The sequence below is a fragment of the Leuciscus leuciscus genome (genome assembly GCF_965113295.1).
Source record: "Leuciscus leuciscus genome assembly, chromosome: 3".
Classification (NCBI taxonomy): Eukaryota; Metazoa; Chordata; class Actinopteri; order Cypriniformes; family Leuciscidae; genus Leuciscus; species Leuciscus leuciscus.
Genome location: NC_138727.1, coordinates 15,321,447 through 15,337,388, shown reverse-complemented (window position 1 = coordinate 15,337,388; position 15,942 = coordinate 15,321,447). Strand labels below are relative to the sequence as shown.

The 15,942-nt window shown below is 38.3% G+C and overlaps 1 protein-coding gene across 16 annotated transcripts in view; it reads left to right on the top strand.

Annotated features, from left to right (window-relative positions):
• Positions 1–15,942, top strand: part of sorbs2a (sorbin and SH3 domain containing 2a) — a 69,219-nt gene that overhangs the window by 9,460 nt on the left and 43,817 nt on the right. For 2 of the 16 annotated variants that reach the window (XM_082164404.1, XM_082164409.1), the window contains exon 1: positions 5,223–5,569. The exons of 2 other annotated variants lie outside the window; for them this stretch is intronic. The gene's annotated coding sequence lies outside the window, so the exon portion shown is untranslated. Of the gene's footprint in view, positions 1–5,221; positions 5,706–12,274; positions 13,106–15,942 lie in introns of those variants that run through there. 12 more of the 16 variants (XM_082164408.1, XM_082164397.1, XM_082164411.1 and 9 more) reach the window with 10 other exon arrangements.

Genomic DNA, 15,942 nt, shown 5'->3' with positions numbered 1-15,942 from the left:
CTTGTTTTGAAGTATGTTTCTTGTTAAGATTTTGGTATTATCCATTACTTTGTATTACTCCTGCTTGGATCTATTTATGTGCTTTCTAAAGTAAACTGCTGCATTCAGATCATCGACTCTCCTCTTCCCTGACACTGTGTAACAGAACAGCAGACCCATGTAATGGGGTAAGCAGTAAGAAGCCACTTGGAGGAGCAATTTTGCGCCATCTATCAAAATGTTTGCCTTTGTTGAGGAGTTTACCAGGGATCTTTGTTTCTTGGTATGAGGTGACAATAATGGACTGTTTTTGGAGTAGGTTAGACTATGGCATCAGCCGACTGATGTCAGAGGGAGATTCCAGCTGGACGCTTGCGCAGTACATGGATCTGGCTCTGTAGCTGACACGCCATGGACCTAGAGCACGAACCCACTACCACTACCAACCCAGAGTCTCCTCATGTCATGGTCACTACGCCAAAGCCCTCAGCCATCTTGGACCCTGTGATAGAGTCCTCAGCTCAATGAAGGCAGAATAAACGAAGGCTGTCTCTTGGTGTTGGGTACTGTTACCCAAGGTGGCGGACCCTCCAATGATGTCAGCCCGTGCAGCTGTGAAAATGTTGCCGGCGGTTCCAAGTCTGGTGGTCCTGAGTCTGGTGGTCTTAGAGGTCCTTACACCATCAGCTGCACCTCCTGTGCTTGTAACCACCATCTTGTGTGTTTGGCCAACACACACTTCCTCTGCTCCTCCCAAGGCGGCGGCGACACAACAGCTCCTCATGACGCGGAGAACTCTCTGCCTGCCCTGTCATGGCCAAGGAGGGTGTCTTTGAACTACCTGAGCTCCCAATTACGACCAGTGAGGCAGTCAATAAACTCTGTGCTCTCTGTTTCAGTTGCACCTTGGTGGCCTACAGATCTGCCTGTTCAGCCATGGTGGTCTCCAACTTCACCTGCTCCACCTTGGTGGCCTTCTGCTCCGTCAGCTCTGCCGTGGTGATCTCCTGCTCCACCCTGGCTGCCTGATCCTTCTGCTCCACACTGGCTCCATGTCTCCAGTCAGTCTTCCACTTCAAGGGTCTGGCCCTCCCTCTGCTCCACCTCTGCTATATGCTCCAGTATATGGTATATGTTCCCTACGTCTTGTCAGGAGTTTTGTTGTATTTCCTGTTTCTAGTGCCATGTTTCTAGTTAGTTGTATTTTTCTCTTTTGATTTGTCTTGATTGTTCCCAGGTGTGTCTTGTTAGCTTGTTACACCTTTGTGTATTTATAACCCTTGCGTTTTGCTTGTTCCTTGTCAGTCGATGCTTGCTGTTTCATGGAGATTGTCTGAGTTCTTTTGTTCTTCCTTGTGTTTCCTAGCTCTTTGTGTTCCATAGCGCTTAGTTCTTTGTTTGTGTTTTGTTTGTTTGGACTATTAAACCTTGAACATGAATCCTTGTTTAAGAATTATTAAAGGGAACATAACACACACACAGTTTCTGCCAATCTCATGTTAATCTTGAATACCTATAGAGTAGTAGGCCTATTGCATCCTTCATATCTCCGAAGAGTCTTTAGTTTTACCAGATTTATAAAAGGCAAATATGCTCTGAGCTGAGCTCCTGGAGGCGTGCCAAATCCAGTGTCGAACTGGGCCTTGTTTATAAAACATCTGTCACTGAAATGCCGAGAACAATCAAACACACTATCACAACTCTGTTGCATCCCCGGAAAAACTCCTGCATCCACTGTTCCCCTAACGCTGAGTTCTTTGGGAAGCTGAACAAGGTTATCTTTCCTTCACAACCAAAAACACTCTTCTTTGGTGACATTGTTGATTTCGTGGTCTAAAAACAAAATGGCAGCGCTGCCAATGGCTTTCGTAACCCGAAGGAAGCAAGCTGATGGGCATTGCTCTTGCTCTCTCTCTTTGATGTGTGCATGCGCTCTTCCAGGAGAAGTGCCCATACAAGGAATTCCGCCCTTTATGACGTCATACAGGGCCATACTCGAAAAAAACTTTCCGAAACTTATATGAATCCTGAAGGAGTGTATTTGGCAGAGAAATGATCTGTCATACGTCCAACTAATTTTTTTTAAACTTTGGCCATGAGAATCCAACTCTTTAACAGTGTAAATAAGTCAGAATGCATGAAATAGCATTAGACATCCCCTTTAAAGAATATACACTCTCAGATATCTTTAGGGGTATAACAGCTTGTCACTTGGGCTCTAAAATGTGTGTGTGTGTGTGTGTGTGTGTGTGTGTGTGTGTGTGTGTGTGTGTGTGTGTGTGTGTGTGTGTGTGTGTGTGTGTGTGTGTGTGTGTGTGTGTGTGTGTGTGTGTGTGTGTGTGTGTGTGTGTGTGTGTGTGTGTGTGTGTGTGTGTGTTTATATCATATAATATAAATATATAATTATATATATATATATTTTTTTTTTCTCTCATTTCAGTTAACCAAGTCCTGGCTGTCTGCTAAGACTAAACACGTACTCATGGTCACATACTCATACACACATGTACAGTCATATTCTATCGCAAAGGTCAGCTGTGAGTGAAGAGATTATATTTGGATGTCTTTGATCTGCAGTAGTCAGAGGTGTTACTGATGTGGGGTATTTGAGACTCAGTCTCCACAGCAGCATAACAGTACAGTGGGGCATTTGTGACAGAGCTGAAATCTCACCGTAAATGCACTCTGTTGTTTTTGCTCCTTATGAAATTATTATTATAAGGATTCAATGTTTTCATATTTAAAATATTCTATAAGGTTAGAATTAAATTCTAAAAAAAGACAAGTCCCATGCTATTTGCCATAAAATGCATAGTTAAGATATTACGATAACATGAAAACCTGACAAAGCTGTCCTCCATCTACTGTCTTTCAGAATCTCACCAGACCATGGTAAATCTATTCTGTGGAAAAAAAAAACATTAAAAAAAAATTCATGACAGCATGGCATTCTGCCATAAAGCCCCAAGATTTGCCAAGTCCCAATGACTGCCAAAACAGCACAGGTGCAATTTATTATATTATATTATATTATAAAATATATTATATTATATTATATTATATTATATTATATTATATTATATTATATTATATTATAATATATTATATTATATTATTTAAAATGTGTATAAAATATGATATTTCTATTTCCAACATTGTAACATCTGTCTATGAGGGAGATTGACAGCAACTTGTACATTAGTGTGAGGATCAGAGCCACTGACAACCAGAGAAAACAGTACTATTACAATAGTTTTGATATTTGTTTAGTATTATTTATGCAAATACATTTTCCAATAAGATAACATTTTAATAAAATCCCAAACGATAAACATGTTATTTATTATGCTTTATCACATGTAAGAAGAAGTTAAATGCACTATTTTGCATGGCAAATAGGTAATGAGCAAATCTGACCATAATGAGAAAAAAGACAATGTGATGCATTGTGTAATATTACCTTGTGGCTGTGACATTATAATTATATACTGCAAAAGATTAAACCATACCGTTCTAAATTCTGTAAGATAAACTATCAAAATTCCACTTAAAACCTGCTCTGAACGCTGTATCCCCATTACTTTCAGTCCTTGTAACGCACAGGTGTTCTGAGGGAAAATATGTAGAGTATTTGGCTAATTAAGTAAATGCTTTGTGAAGGTTATTTGTCTGGTTATGCATTTGAGAGGTTTGTTTGGGTTGGTAGGTTTGTATTTGTGAGTGCTGCTGTATGACTTGGTGTTTTACTATGTGGGTCAAACTGTAGGGGAACCCACCATGCTGCCACTGAATAATATATTACTGTGTGTGAGAGAGAGAGAGAGAGAGAGAGAGAGAGAGAGAGAGAGAGAGAGAGAGAGAGAGAGAGAGAGAGAGAGAGAGAGAGAGAGAGAGAGAGAGAGAGAGAGAGAGAGAGAGAGAGAGAGAGAGAGAGAGAGATGCAGAACGAGCTTTGTTGTTTAATGTGTGCAAAATTGTGTAACAAAAAAACGTGCTACATGTGGTATCCTCTAAATGAACTGATTTTACCTAATGGTAATAATGGCACTTTTATAAAAAGTTTAACTTTTTATAGGATGGCATAATTTGTGCATATACACATCATATTAGTGATGTTCTTATTTTATTTTATTTATTTATTTATTTAAGGAATTGATGTCCTGTTTATTATACATATAGAATAAAGAGAGTTAAAGTGGGACACTTTCTATTAATTTGCAATTGCCATTGTTTTTGTTGTTGTTTTTTTTAAAGTCCAAATGGTCCAAAATTCCCTCACACAATACTGTTTAAAAAATATATATATATTACAAACAAAAACTTCTTTAACACGCACAGACCACAAATAACAATTTGACAGGCATTGGCTGGTTACAGTTGTTACAGCAATACAGCAATATTTAATTATATATGTAATCAATAAAATGCATAATAATAATCATATTAGATTTACAAAATTAGATTCCATTTATTTTTTTCCTGGCTGCTGTCCTGGCCTTCTTCCCTTTAATGTATTTCTTAATAATTATAATAATAACTATTAACATTATTATTATTATTATTACTTCTAGTAATGCCTAGTAAGTCTTAAGCATGCATTTACATAACATGTAGTATTATTCGATGGTGAAATACAAATATAATGTATTGCCCCTCTTAAATGTACTTAAATAAGGTCCCAATTTATGTATTTAAGGTCCCAAAATATTAATTTGAAAACTATTATATGTTATCACATGCATCATAATTTGCTATTTTATTACCTTTGTACAATTTCCCTCAGAAGGCTTTGTCACTGTAAAGTGTTTCCCTGGCCTGCACTGCTGTTTAAATGTCTTATCACACACTGCCAGAAATTATGTCAGAACCTGTATCCACCCTGTGGAATCTGGTTCATTGGAATTCTTTGATAATAACAACTCCACATTCCTGAGGACTATATTGGTGGCAGGTAAAATGGCAGCATTAATAGTCGGAGATGCCTTTCAGTTCTACTCTGTACAAACTTTTCATCAAACTTTAGAGACTGATACAACAGTTCAATGCGGTGCTTTTGCCCTTGAGGTAACCTCAGCATCTCACATCACAGTTTGTGCTCCCCTGAGCCCGCGCGCTGATTGAAGTGTTCTGGTTGCCATGACTACTGAGAACCTGTGAGGGACCAATGCGCGGCGCTGCTCTCCATCTCACACATGAACGCGCGGACTGTGCTATAAAATACTCCTCTTCCCTGAGAAACAAGCGACGATTGGATGATGTCTGGATAAAGTCTCTATTAAGGACTAGCCCCTTGCGTTCGTGACGTGCTCATACGCGCTCTCGCGCTCAAGCGTCGCGTCCTTTAGAGTAAGCAAAACGAATGTGATATTGCGTTTCTATCTCCTCCTCCTCCGCCTACGTGTGAGAAGTGTTTCGTCATGTGTAAAGAGACAGTTTTACCGCAATGCTATTCCAATAGCTCTCCAGCTCCGCACGAGAGCCACTGACCCAAGAGGAAAGGGTGGTGCCGCGCAGTGGCATAGTCCATGCGCGTTCACGCGTTTATCTGGAGTCGGCACGGTACAGCGGAGAAGAACCGAGCGGAGAGCAGGTGTGTGCTTTCAGTCTGGGTTCTCTCTCTCTCTCTCTCTCTCTCTCTCTCTCGTCTCTGACTTTGATGGACTTACATGCGGCACGTTAGTGTGTAACTGCGGTGGATGACTCCATATGCGTGTTTATTACTCAGGGTAAGAAACGCTTGTTTCACGGACACACACTGACAGAATCACAGTAGCGCATAGAATGAGCAGAGTTTGAAATCACAGAGTCAGATTTAGAGGTAGATTTAAGAAACAACATTTTAGACGCAGAATTAAAAGACAAAGTAGCCTATAGGCTACAGAAACAACATTTTAGAGACTAACGACACATAGGTTATACAGATACAGATTTTTGAGGCATGGCATTCCAGAGGCATGAGTGTCAGTTATCAAAGGCAGATATTAGGGATGGAGGCAGAGCATTTCAGATACATAATTCAGCTGCATATTCCAGCTGCACATCATTCTACCTGGAGATTTCAGACCATTATAGAATACTAAATTGAGACCGGTATATGAGGCACAGCATGGACCCTTAAATGGAAAAACTATATTTGCTTACCTGAACTGTTTATGATGACCTCAAAACATAATGTACAGCTATCAGATGTTGTAACACTTTCTCATCACCATTTTTTTTTATTCTCTGCTGCTTCTCAGTTTGCATTAGCCTACATGGCGTTGGTTACAGTAGCACATCTGCACATTTGGATGGTGCTGTATTCGCCTCCTTTTTAGATATTTTGCTCTGCGATTCTGATGTGTTGTAATAGTTGACCCAACAAGTGTCAGAAGTAATAGAATTGTGTCAGTTTTGTCCTAATTCCAATGCTTTGGCGTGTGAATTGAGTTTGTGCAAAAAGTGAAACTGATTACCCGTAACTCAATCTAGCATGACCTTCCAGAACAACAAAGAGCGCTTGTGTCCCAAAATCCTACGCCAAGATCCTTTGGCTTAATTGATTAACATAACAATTAAGAGGCTTGTCATTACCAGCTCATTAGTGAGGTCCAGTAAGCGGTGGAGGTAATGACCGATCTGTGTACGGATGATGGTCAAGTGTGTGGATTTGCATTTTATTATCCGGTGATGGGATTATTTTATTTCATAAGAATTTCAGCACTGTGTCCACGATCATCTGATTCAATCATCATTTTGTGCAATGTCTGTATATATACTTTGTAGTATATAATTGTATATTAGAATATAAATAAATCTCTTTTCTAACACAAGCTGTGTACAGACTTTCCATTGCACAAAATTATGATTGAATCAGATGATTGTGGACACAGTGCTGAAATTCTTGTGAAATAAAATAATCCCATCACCGGATAATAAAATGCAAATCCACACACTTGACCACTCTTGACCACAGTATTTAAATGAATGTGTACAGATATCGAGAGATAAAGAGAAAGGAAAAGAAATCGTCTCACTTTACTGTCATTATATCATCATATACACACACAATTTCACACAGATCTGGTTCACAAGAGATTAAAAGCACCTCTATTCTCTCTGTTTGACACATTAACATCAGAAATATCACCATTTAAACAAGAAATTTAGGCTAATCTAACTTGTGAGTTCATCAGTACATACACCATTTGTATTATGTTATATAAAATTATATTATTACTATATATATATATATATATTGTAATAATATAATTTTATATAATAATAATTCAGTATGTTTTATTTTATTTATATGTTTTACTTTTATTTATATTTAAATGAAAAAATACTGATTAACTCACTGAAGAAGTTAGATTAAATTTCTTGTTTAAATTGTGATGTTTCTATAGTCAAATCTGATGAGCTGACTATAGCCCAGGGATATGATGTTAATGTGTCAAACAGAGAGAATAGAGGTGCTTTAATCTCTTGTGAACCAGATCTGTGTGATAGTGTGTGTGTATATGATGATATAATGACAGTAAAGTGAGAGGATTTATTTTCCTTTCTCTTTATCTCTCGATATCTGTATTACACATTCATTTAAATACTGTTCTTGTGGGAGATTAACTAGCGGGGAAAAGTCACACCAGATCACGCCATTGACCTCACACTGAGAGATGTGTGTGTTCAGCAATGGAATTGTTCCAGAGTTACGCAATCAATCAAATGTAAAGGTTTTCAATACATTAACTTGATTAACTTATATATAAAGATGCTTAATGGCAACTCTAATCTAGTTGTTACCTTTCTGAAATATGTAGCACACATGAAACTGAAAGCTTTCAATCACTGCGTTACCAGAATTAAGGCAAAATCAGCTCTGGAGGGAAACCCCTGAGGCAAATAAACCTATCTCTGAAGTTACTTAAATTCCTCATCATTAATATTTAATGCAGGATTTATGGCTCATTCTCAAAGTTTATGACCTCAGTGTGTGCCATATATAAAACTGCCTTAAATCTGTATTTTCAATGAGAATATAATCTGCAGGAATGTGTAGACCAGAGCTTCTGTAACACACACACACACACACACACACACACACACACACACACACACACACACACACACACACACACACACACACACACACACACACACACACACACACACACACACACACACACACACACACACACACACACACACACACAGACAGACACATGCACCTAGTGTCAGTGTCAAAAAGGTGTGAAGTGCTAAAGAAAGCATCTCTGTGAACCCAACGCTGAGTGTTTGTGTGATGAGATCTGCATGCCTGAAGCCAAGGTGCCTGTGTACATTTGTCTAATGTTACTGGGTAGAGATCCCTAGAATAGTGCCGGATAAAGTGCAGATTACTTTCTAGGCCCACTGTATCTGTAGGACTGAGAAGCATATTGAGTGGAGGTTAGAGAAATGCTCTGATCACTACTTTCAGAGAACCCTTGGCCCTGCGTCCAGATAATGATGGATATTGACTCTTAAGAGCTTTCTCATGCAAGATTTTTGAATGCATTTTACATGAGCCATATTTATTTATCTGCCAGTAACTTCTATTTAAGATAGATTTAATTAATTTAAATCAAACTTAATTTAATATATTTAATACATTGTATGTTTTATTTTAAATTGTAGCCTGTTATTTTAATTTAAACTAAAATACACGTGTTCAGATTTCAACATATGGCATTGCATAAACTATACAATACATTCATTTTAGGTGTAATTTTGCTATGCAGGTGATGCACAACTGAAGAGTACTTGTAGATCTACGGTGATTTTAAGTGCTGCTACTTTAAGCTATGATGCTTTTGGGAAACAGGCCATAAAAACTAAGATGATTGTATGGTTTCTACTACACTTACAATGATTTTGGTCAGTGTGGTCCAGACTCCAGAGTATTCAAATTTTTGATTAGAGTTTTGTTTGTACATTCCATTTATCATTTCCAGATAAAACTAGTGCTGCCAAATACAGGGCAAACAGCAATACAGTAGCAGTGACTGCTGTATCGACCCACAGATATTGTATATTATTGTTAGCATTACTGTATATTATCAACAGCAATGCTTTTTATAACTTCTCACTTGCTGTGTCAGGAATGTTTAGCTCATATTCATTGTGATAATGGATTAAGTGTTGACATGGGTCAACAGAGGTAATGTCTATCCATTCCCTCCACTGTTTCAATACACATTTGTTTAATTTTAGACATTTAATAGTGGATGTGTTTGTATATTAGCATTTGCAAAAGTGGTAGTGGAAGCAATTACATGGTTAAGCGTGATTCCTTTGTGAAAACAGGGATTCAGTTAAATGAATTGTATACTTTTTATTTGACACATACACTATACGCATTTAGCCTGATATTTGCTTTTTAAGAACTTTTTGCTGGCCATAAAACCATCAGGACTTAAATGTTTTTTTAAGGACTATGATTAAAATCTAGTTTAATAAATAAAAATGATGGCATCAAGCTTTAACATAATTTTTTGTTGTTGTTATAATTGGAATCAATTTATTTTAAACCTATGCGTCAAGTTTCCTTTACTTTGGTAAATTGATTAGCTTAGTTTTTTAAGTTTATGCTGTGTCATAGTATAATGTTCTCTGGTGAACTGATTAAATAACATAAATAAGTGGCTTTCCTCAGCTTTCCTCTTAGTCATAACTTCTTGTCTTTTATCTGCGTAATCTCTCTTAGAACAGTTCTCTTTTGGATTGTTCTCAACTGTTCCTAACTGTAGTTTTATCAGGCTACTGGAACATTTACTTACCATTACATCATTGTTGTGCATAGTATCAGTTTGCAGCTTGTTGTGATAGCACAGTCATGCCTGGCACGTACAGGACCTGTGATCGCGTCCTTTTTCATCCAGCGCTGACCGGCCAGCAGGCCGTTGTATCAGAGACCGTGTCATGCATCACTTCAGACTAAACTCACACCAACCCACTTACAGATGTCTAATTCTCTACACCTCACTGACAGATCATATAAGGACATTAAAAAATAGTTTTTGAATTTCATGAAACGTTTTATTAAATCAGTTGTGCCGTGACCATGGAAAACACAGCAAATAAGGGCAACATAACTTAAATCATTCTCCTACATTGTTTGAACTGATTAATCAAATGAGGTTTAGAGTGATATGATCACTTCACATGCATACTTATTACATCTAATTAGTGAATCCTATGAGATATTTTACATAAAAAATACTTCAGGATTTAGCATTAAGCTTTGTATTAGTAGAAAACCTGTAGTATTTTCTAATTACCGTGCTTTCTACACTCATATCTCCCTGAGATGAGAGATTTATCTATTTTTTGTCTGGAAAAAATCCTCCGATGACGCAAATATCGTCATTTTGCGTCATCGAAGGATTTTTTTGCCAGAGGCTAAAGACTACAGCCAGTAGGAGGGGCTGTTCCGCATGTTTTCAGCCCGCCCATAGAGGGTGGGATCTCACTCACAGAATGTACACAGTATCAGCCGTCTTTCTTTGGAAGCTAAGCTAGCAGGCTCTTGTTCTGTGGAGAAAACTGAGTTGTAGGAGAAAGCTGAGGTAGGGGTTACCATCCTCTTTTTCCCGGACATGTCCGGCCGTCGAGATCGTCCAAAATGTCCGGGATTCGGCTTTTGATTTCTGCAGTCGCCATTCATTGTTTACATGCACACCTTTTGTTTCAATCTAACTGAATTCATTCCGATTGGTGAATCTGAATGTAGTGTTTACATGAACGCTAAACAAGTGATCGGTCGATGTGCGTTTTAACATTGCTAAGAAAATTCCCGCTCCTCCGTGAGAGATACGAGATCGGCGCGTCTCAGTAATGACGCCACCGGCCTTGCGCCGTTCTCCCGCGGCCCCCAGCCTCGTCCTGCTCGCCACAGTAAACATAATGAATGGCGAATGTAGAACGCAAAAGCCGAATCCCGGACATTTTGGGCAATCTCAAAATACCGGGCAAACTCGTCATGGAGTCTCACTAGTAGCCTAGCCGCCTTGTTTTCAACTGCGCTCTCTAACCGGTAGGCGTGGCCTCCTAGGGCAGCGAAGCAAGTGCATTCTGGGAGTTGTTGTCTTTCATCCACATAAGCCAAAAATACATTTTCTGGCTTTTCTCAGTCTAGAAAGCTCCAAATTCAAAAATAATTTCACATTTCTTCTACATAAATGACCTATTTTAAATACGCATTCATCTTTCCAGAGGTGAAGTATCCCTTTACATGACAGTTTAGTACCACAACGTCAGACCTTAGCTTAAACAGCACTTCAACTTTTATATAGCTGTTGAACTTGTATTAATTAGTGTTTTGTTGTGTGTATATGACACTATGCACCATCTATAGTATTGACCACAGTTAATGGAAAGATGACATGGAAAGAATTTCGAGTCTTTGAGAATTATATAAAATACAGTCATCTGTCAGCAAAGGGTTGCAATAAAAAGGTAGTTTTCAAATAAGCCTGAAGGACTTGATTAGCTGTGTTTAATTAGGGTTTAAGCTAAACTCTGCAGGGCTGTGTCCCTCCAGGAACTGAGTTTGACACCCCTGGTCTACACTGCCCATAGACAGACACTGCCGGGAAGAAATGACGAGGAAGATGCAAGGCAAGATGAATGTAGAGCTGTTGGTGTCGGAATAAAGAACTATATGACAAACGCGACAGCGACTACAAAAATCTTGTTAAAAGAGAACTGTTATGGAGTGGTATTGCAGAGTATAGACTGTTATGGAGTGGTATTGTATTTCTGTTTTACATTAAGCGCCATCTAATGTCAGGGAATTAATTAGCATGTTCACTCGGCTCATCGTCAGCGAAAATCGCTTGGGTGTGAACACAAAAAACGCGTTGAAAAACGCTGGCGAATAACGCGCGCCGATATTCGTCCCGGTGTACGGGCCTTAATGTAAAAAATTTAAATTGTAAGATTACATGACAAGAAACACAGGAAACAGATAAACAACTTATGAGACTAGACCTGACAAAGACTGAACTAAACACAGGGCTATATTTACATTTACATTTATTAATTTAGCTGACGCTTTTATCCAAAGCGACTTACAATTGCTATATATGTCAGAGGTCGCACGCCTCTGGAGCAACTAGGGGTTAAGTGTCTTGCTCAGGGACACATTGGTGTTTCACAGTGGATTCGAACCCGGGTCTCTCACACCAAAGGCATGTGTCTTATCCATTGCCCCCCCCCCCTTACTTAACAAGACACAGGTGTAACACATAAGGGCTAATCGAACACTATGGCGACAGATGATCAAAGACATAAAACTGAATAAAACAGTGCAAATCCAACTCAAAGTCGACTAAAACAGGCAAAACGTGATATCAAAATATCTGTAATGACAAAAACATTGTTACCATATTTCTTTACATTGAAAATTTGGTAACAGCTGTCAGTTTTTATTAAAAGTGTTTATTTGAATTTTTTTTACATTGTACACAGATATATTTGTCAGTTGCTTTAACTTCGTTGTACAGCTGCTTACAGTCACAGTAAAAACAGCTATGCACACAAATTCACACATTAATCAGCATTTTGATGTGGTGATGTATGCGTCTCTTAAATGCTAGGTCAGTAGATTAGGCATGCATATTTCTCAAACTGCCCTGTTGTACGTTAGAATCTCTCTTTGGGACCATAATTTAGATGTGAAGCAAAATCGCTTGACACTTTAAGGTGCTTTATGGCTTGTTAAATTTCCCTGAGGTTATTGAGCCGCTTACAGTGGATGTGAAGATGTTGGGTCACTGATTCAGACATGACAGGTGGAGCAATGCAGACCTCAGATGGGAACTTTCTAGCCACTACAGAAGCATGTCCAACCAGTACCAAAATAGACCTATCTGATCTCTCCCTTTTTCTCACTAACCCCACCTATCTTTCACTGTCTAACTCTCCTGTCTCCCCGGAGTGGTGCTCTGCTCTGGATGGTAAGACTTGACAATGATAGCCTGAATACAGAAGAACAAAAAACTAATTAAAATAAAGAATCAAAGCGGTTCAAGACAAGCAGAAAAGTGCCATGCCGACATTTCCCTGACTTTTGAATGAGAGCGAGAGTGGAATTTAAATGAAGGTAGGATTATGCTTGTTCTCTGTCTCTTTCTTTCTCTACATCTCTTGGTTTCTCTTATTGTTGTGCTGATCACGCATCTTAGTGAAATGGCATTGTCTCTTAATGTACCTGACTTCATGTCTATTATGACAAAAAAACTGACAGATCACACTATCACAGTAAAGTTTTGCGCCATGTAGAGCGGCTAGTATATGGTGGTGTTGAGAATAGATCTGGTTAATATTATGTCAGAATCAAGGAAAGAGATGTTCTCTGCTCCTAAGGCACCTACAGAGGCAGAGTAAGCACTTCCCACAGATCGATTGTTCCAAATGATGTACAGTACATACAAATAATGCTGCCTCCTCTTATGATACCTTGTTTTAGCCCAATTCTAAGGGAGATTCTAAGACAATGCAGTAATGCTGATTATGCATATATAAAACGTGTATTTATGTTGTGTATATTATGTTGCAATCTGGTATGTGTTATCATGTTATTGTAATTTATTATCATAATCTTAATTCAAATAGTTTTAACGTTTACTGCACTTACCTATAGCGGCTAATGAATCGGATGTCTCGCACATTCACGGGAAATGACTTACTTCCGTGTTGGAAAATAAGGTGGAGACTAGTATTGTGTTGTTATCTTATGCTCTATTGAACTTTATTGTGTAGTCTTTTATATGGAACACTATTTGAGTTGCTGCCTATGTATGTACAGCATTCTAACTTGGACACTTATGAGTTTCCATTACACTTGGATGCTATTAGAAGGTAGCTGCCAATGTATGCTGCGAGGAACTCAATAGGTTTTGAATGGCTTGGATATTGAAATATAATGATCTTTACACTTTCACTGAGTCATTGAAGGCAGAATTAAAGAGCAAGTACACTTTTTTATGGAAAATGTTCAGAGATATGACTGGTGAGTAGGTCAGCACAATGCAAGTCATATTGCTGCAAAAGCTGCAGTAAGTCTCCCAGGGAGTATATGCAGCAATTCAGTCTGTGCCACTGTATGTAAGAGGAAGGCTATACGCTCATACAGCATCTGAACACAGTTGTCAGAATTGGTTCAGGGTGCTTCAAATACAGTTATATTAACACACAGTTATTAATAATAGCTATGTTTCCATCCAAAGTTGCAAATTTAACTCATGTGCAAAATTGGAATATTGCATAAAACATTTCCATCTCATGTGTTAAAGAGAACAAAATCATAATTTACTGGGAAATTGGTGCTAAATGCATAAAAATGGAAGTTGCTGCAATCGGGGAAGCCACAGTAGCTCTTCTTTTGTACATCATCAATGATTTGCGCCTCAGAGCGGGCAGATGAAATGTAATAAACACTGTCATGTTATCTTGCATTTGGAGGCATGATGCCTGGTTTTATGGGAGGTAATTATACCCAACCATTTTGATGACAGACATTGGCTCAGGTATTTTAGAATGACCAAACCAACATTTTAGATACTGTGTGTGCAATAAAATTGATTCACTGGTTAGTCCAGTTGTCCAATCACATCCTATGTTGAGGCAAATTTTTTGAACATCTATTTATTTGGTAAATGTGTTTCCATTGTAGTTTATGTGCATGTCTTCCTATTGGATAAAAAATATCAGTCTCAATTGTGTGCATACGCTTTTTATGCACAATTTTAGAATTTTAGAATTTTGTGAATTGAAACATGTTGTGACAAACTCTTTAACACCACAATGACGCTTGTAAAGGAACGTATTAAGTGCATCTATAGTTTTGTATCATATTTTTCTTTCTTTCTTTCTTTCTTTCTTTCTTTCTTTCTTTCTTTCTTTCTTTCTTTCTTTCTTTCTTTCTTTCTTTCTTTCTTTCTTTCTCTATTTTATGAGATACACTATACTTGTTTGCATGCACTGTTAATTGTTTAGATATGTAGCATTTGTTTCCATAAATTATTATTATTATTATTATTTAAATTTTGGCCTTTATTCGTGAAATGTGAGGAGAACAAATTGCTGCATGAATCAGTCCGTTCTTACATTGTCACATTCAATTTAACACAACAATTTATGCAAGAATGTTTTACAAATGTTTTCCATTGGGAGCACAACATGCTATAGGATGAAGGCTGTCTATGATTTGTCTTGCTTTTGTGTGCATGTATGTGTGTGTCTTTGGTTTTCTGGAATGTCACCTTGACCTCATCACCCTTAAAGTACATAGAAAGTGAGATCTCTAATTTTATTACACACACACACACACACGCACACAAACACACCTGCACACCTGCACCCAGGACTAATTTTAAATGATTTATCTGTTAAGTACAGTAGCAGATCTAAAAAAAACAACAACTTGGTAACACATACCAGCACATTATTTGACATTATCTGTGTTTGTGTATTAGAGATACAGTAAATGGGAAGAGCGAGAGGATGTGTGTACTGGCTCTTTGTGTATTTTCCCTCTCTTCCTCATTCCTCTGTTTGTGTGTGATTAGTTTAAGCTCACTAGCTCTCACCACAACAAAGGCCTCAAAAGGGAACACAGTGAGTTTGAGTTTCAGTGGTCTGGGAATACTTGGAAACCTGGCCAAACAGGGCATGCAGGCAAACACACACACACTCACACACACACACACACACACACACACACACACACACACACGCACACACACACACACACACACACACACACACACACACACACACACACACACACACACACACACACACACACACATATATACACACATACACACACACACACACACACACACACACACACACACACACACACACACTGTACATACACATACATGTATCCGCCTAGATGTGGACATTCAAAAGAGATCTATTGTTTTATATTTG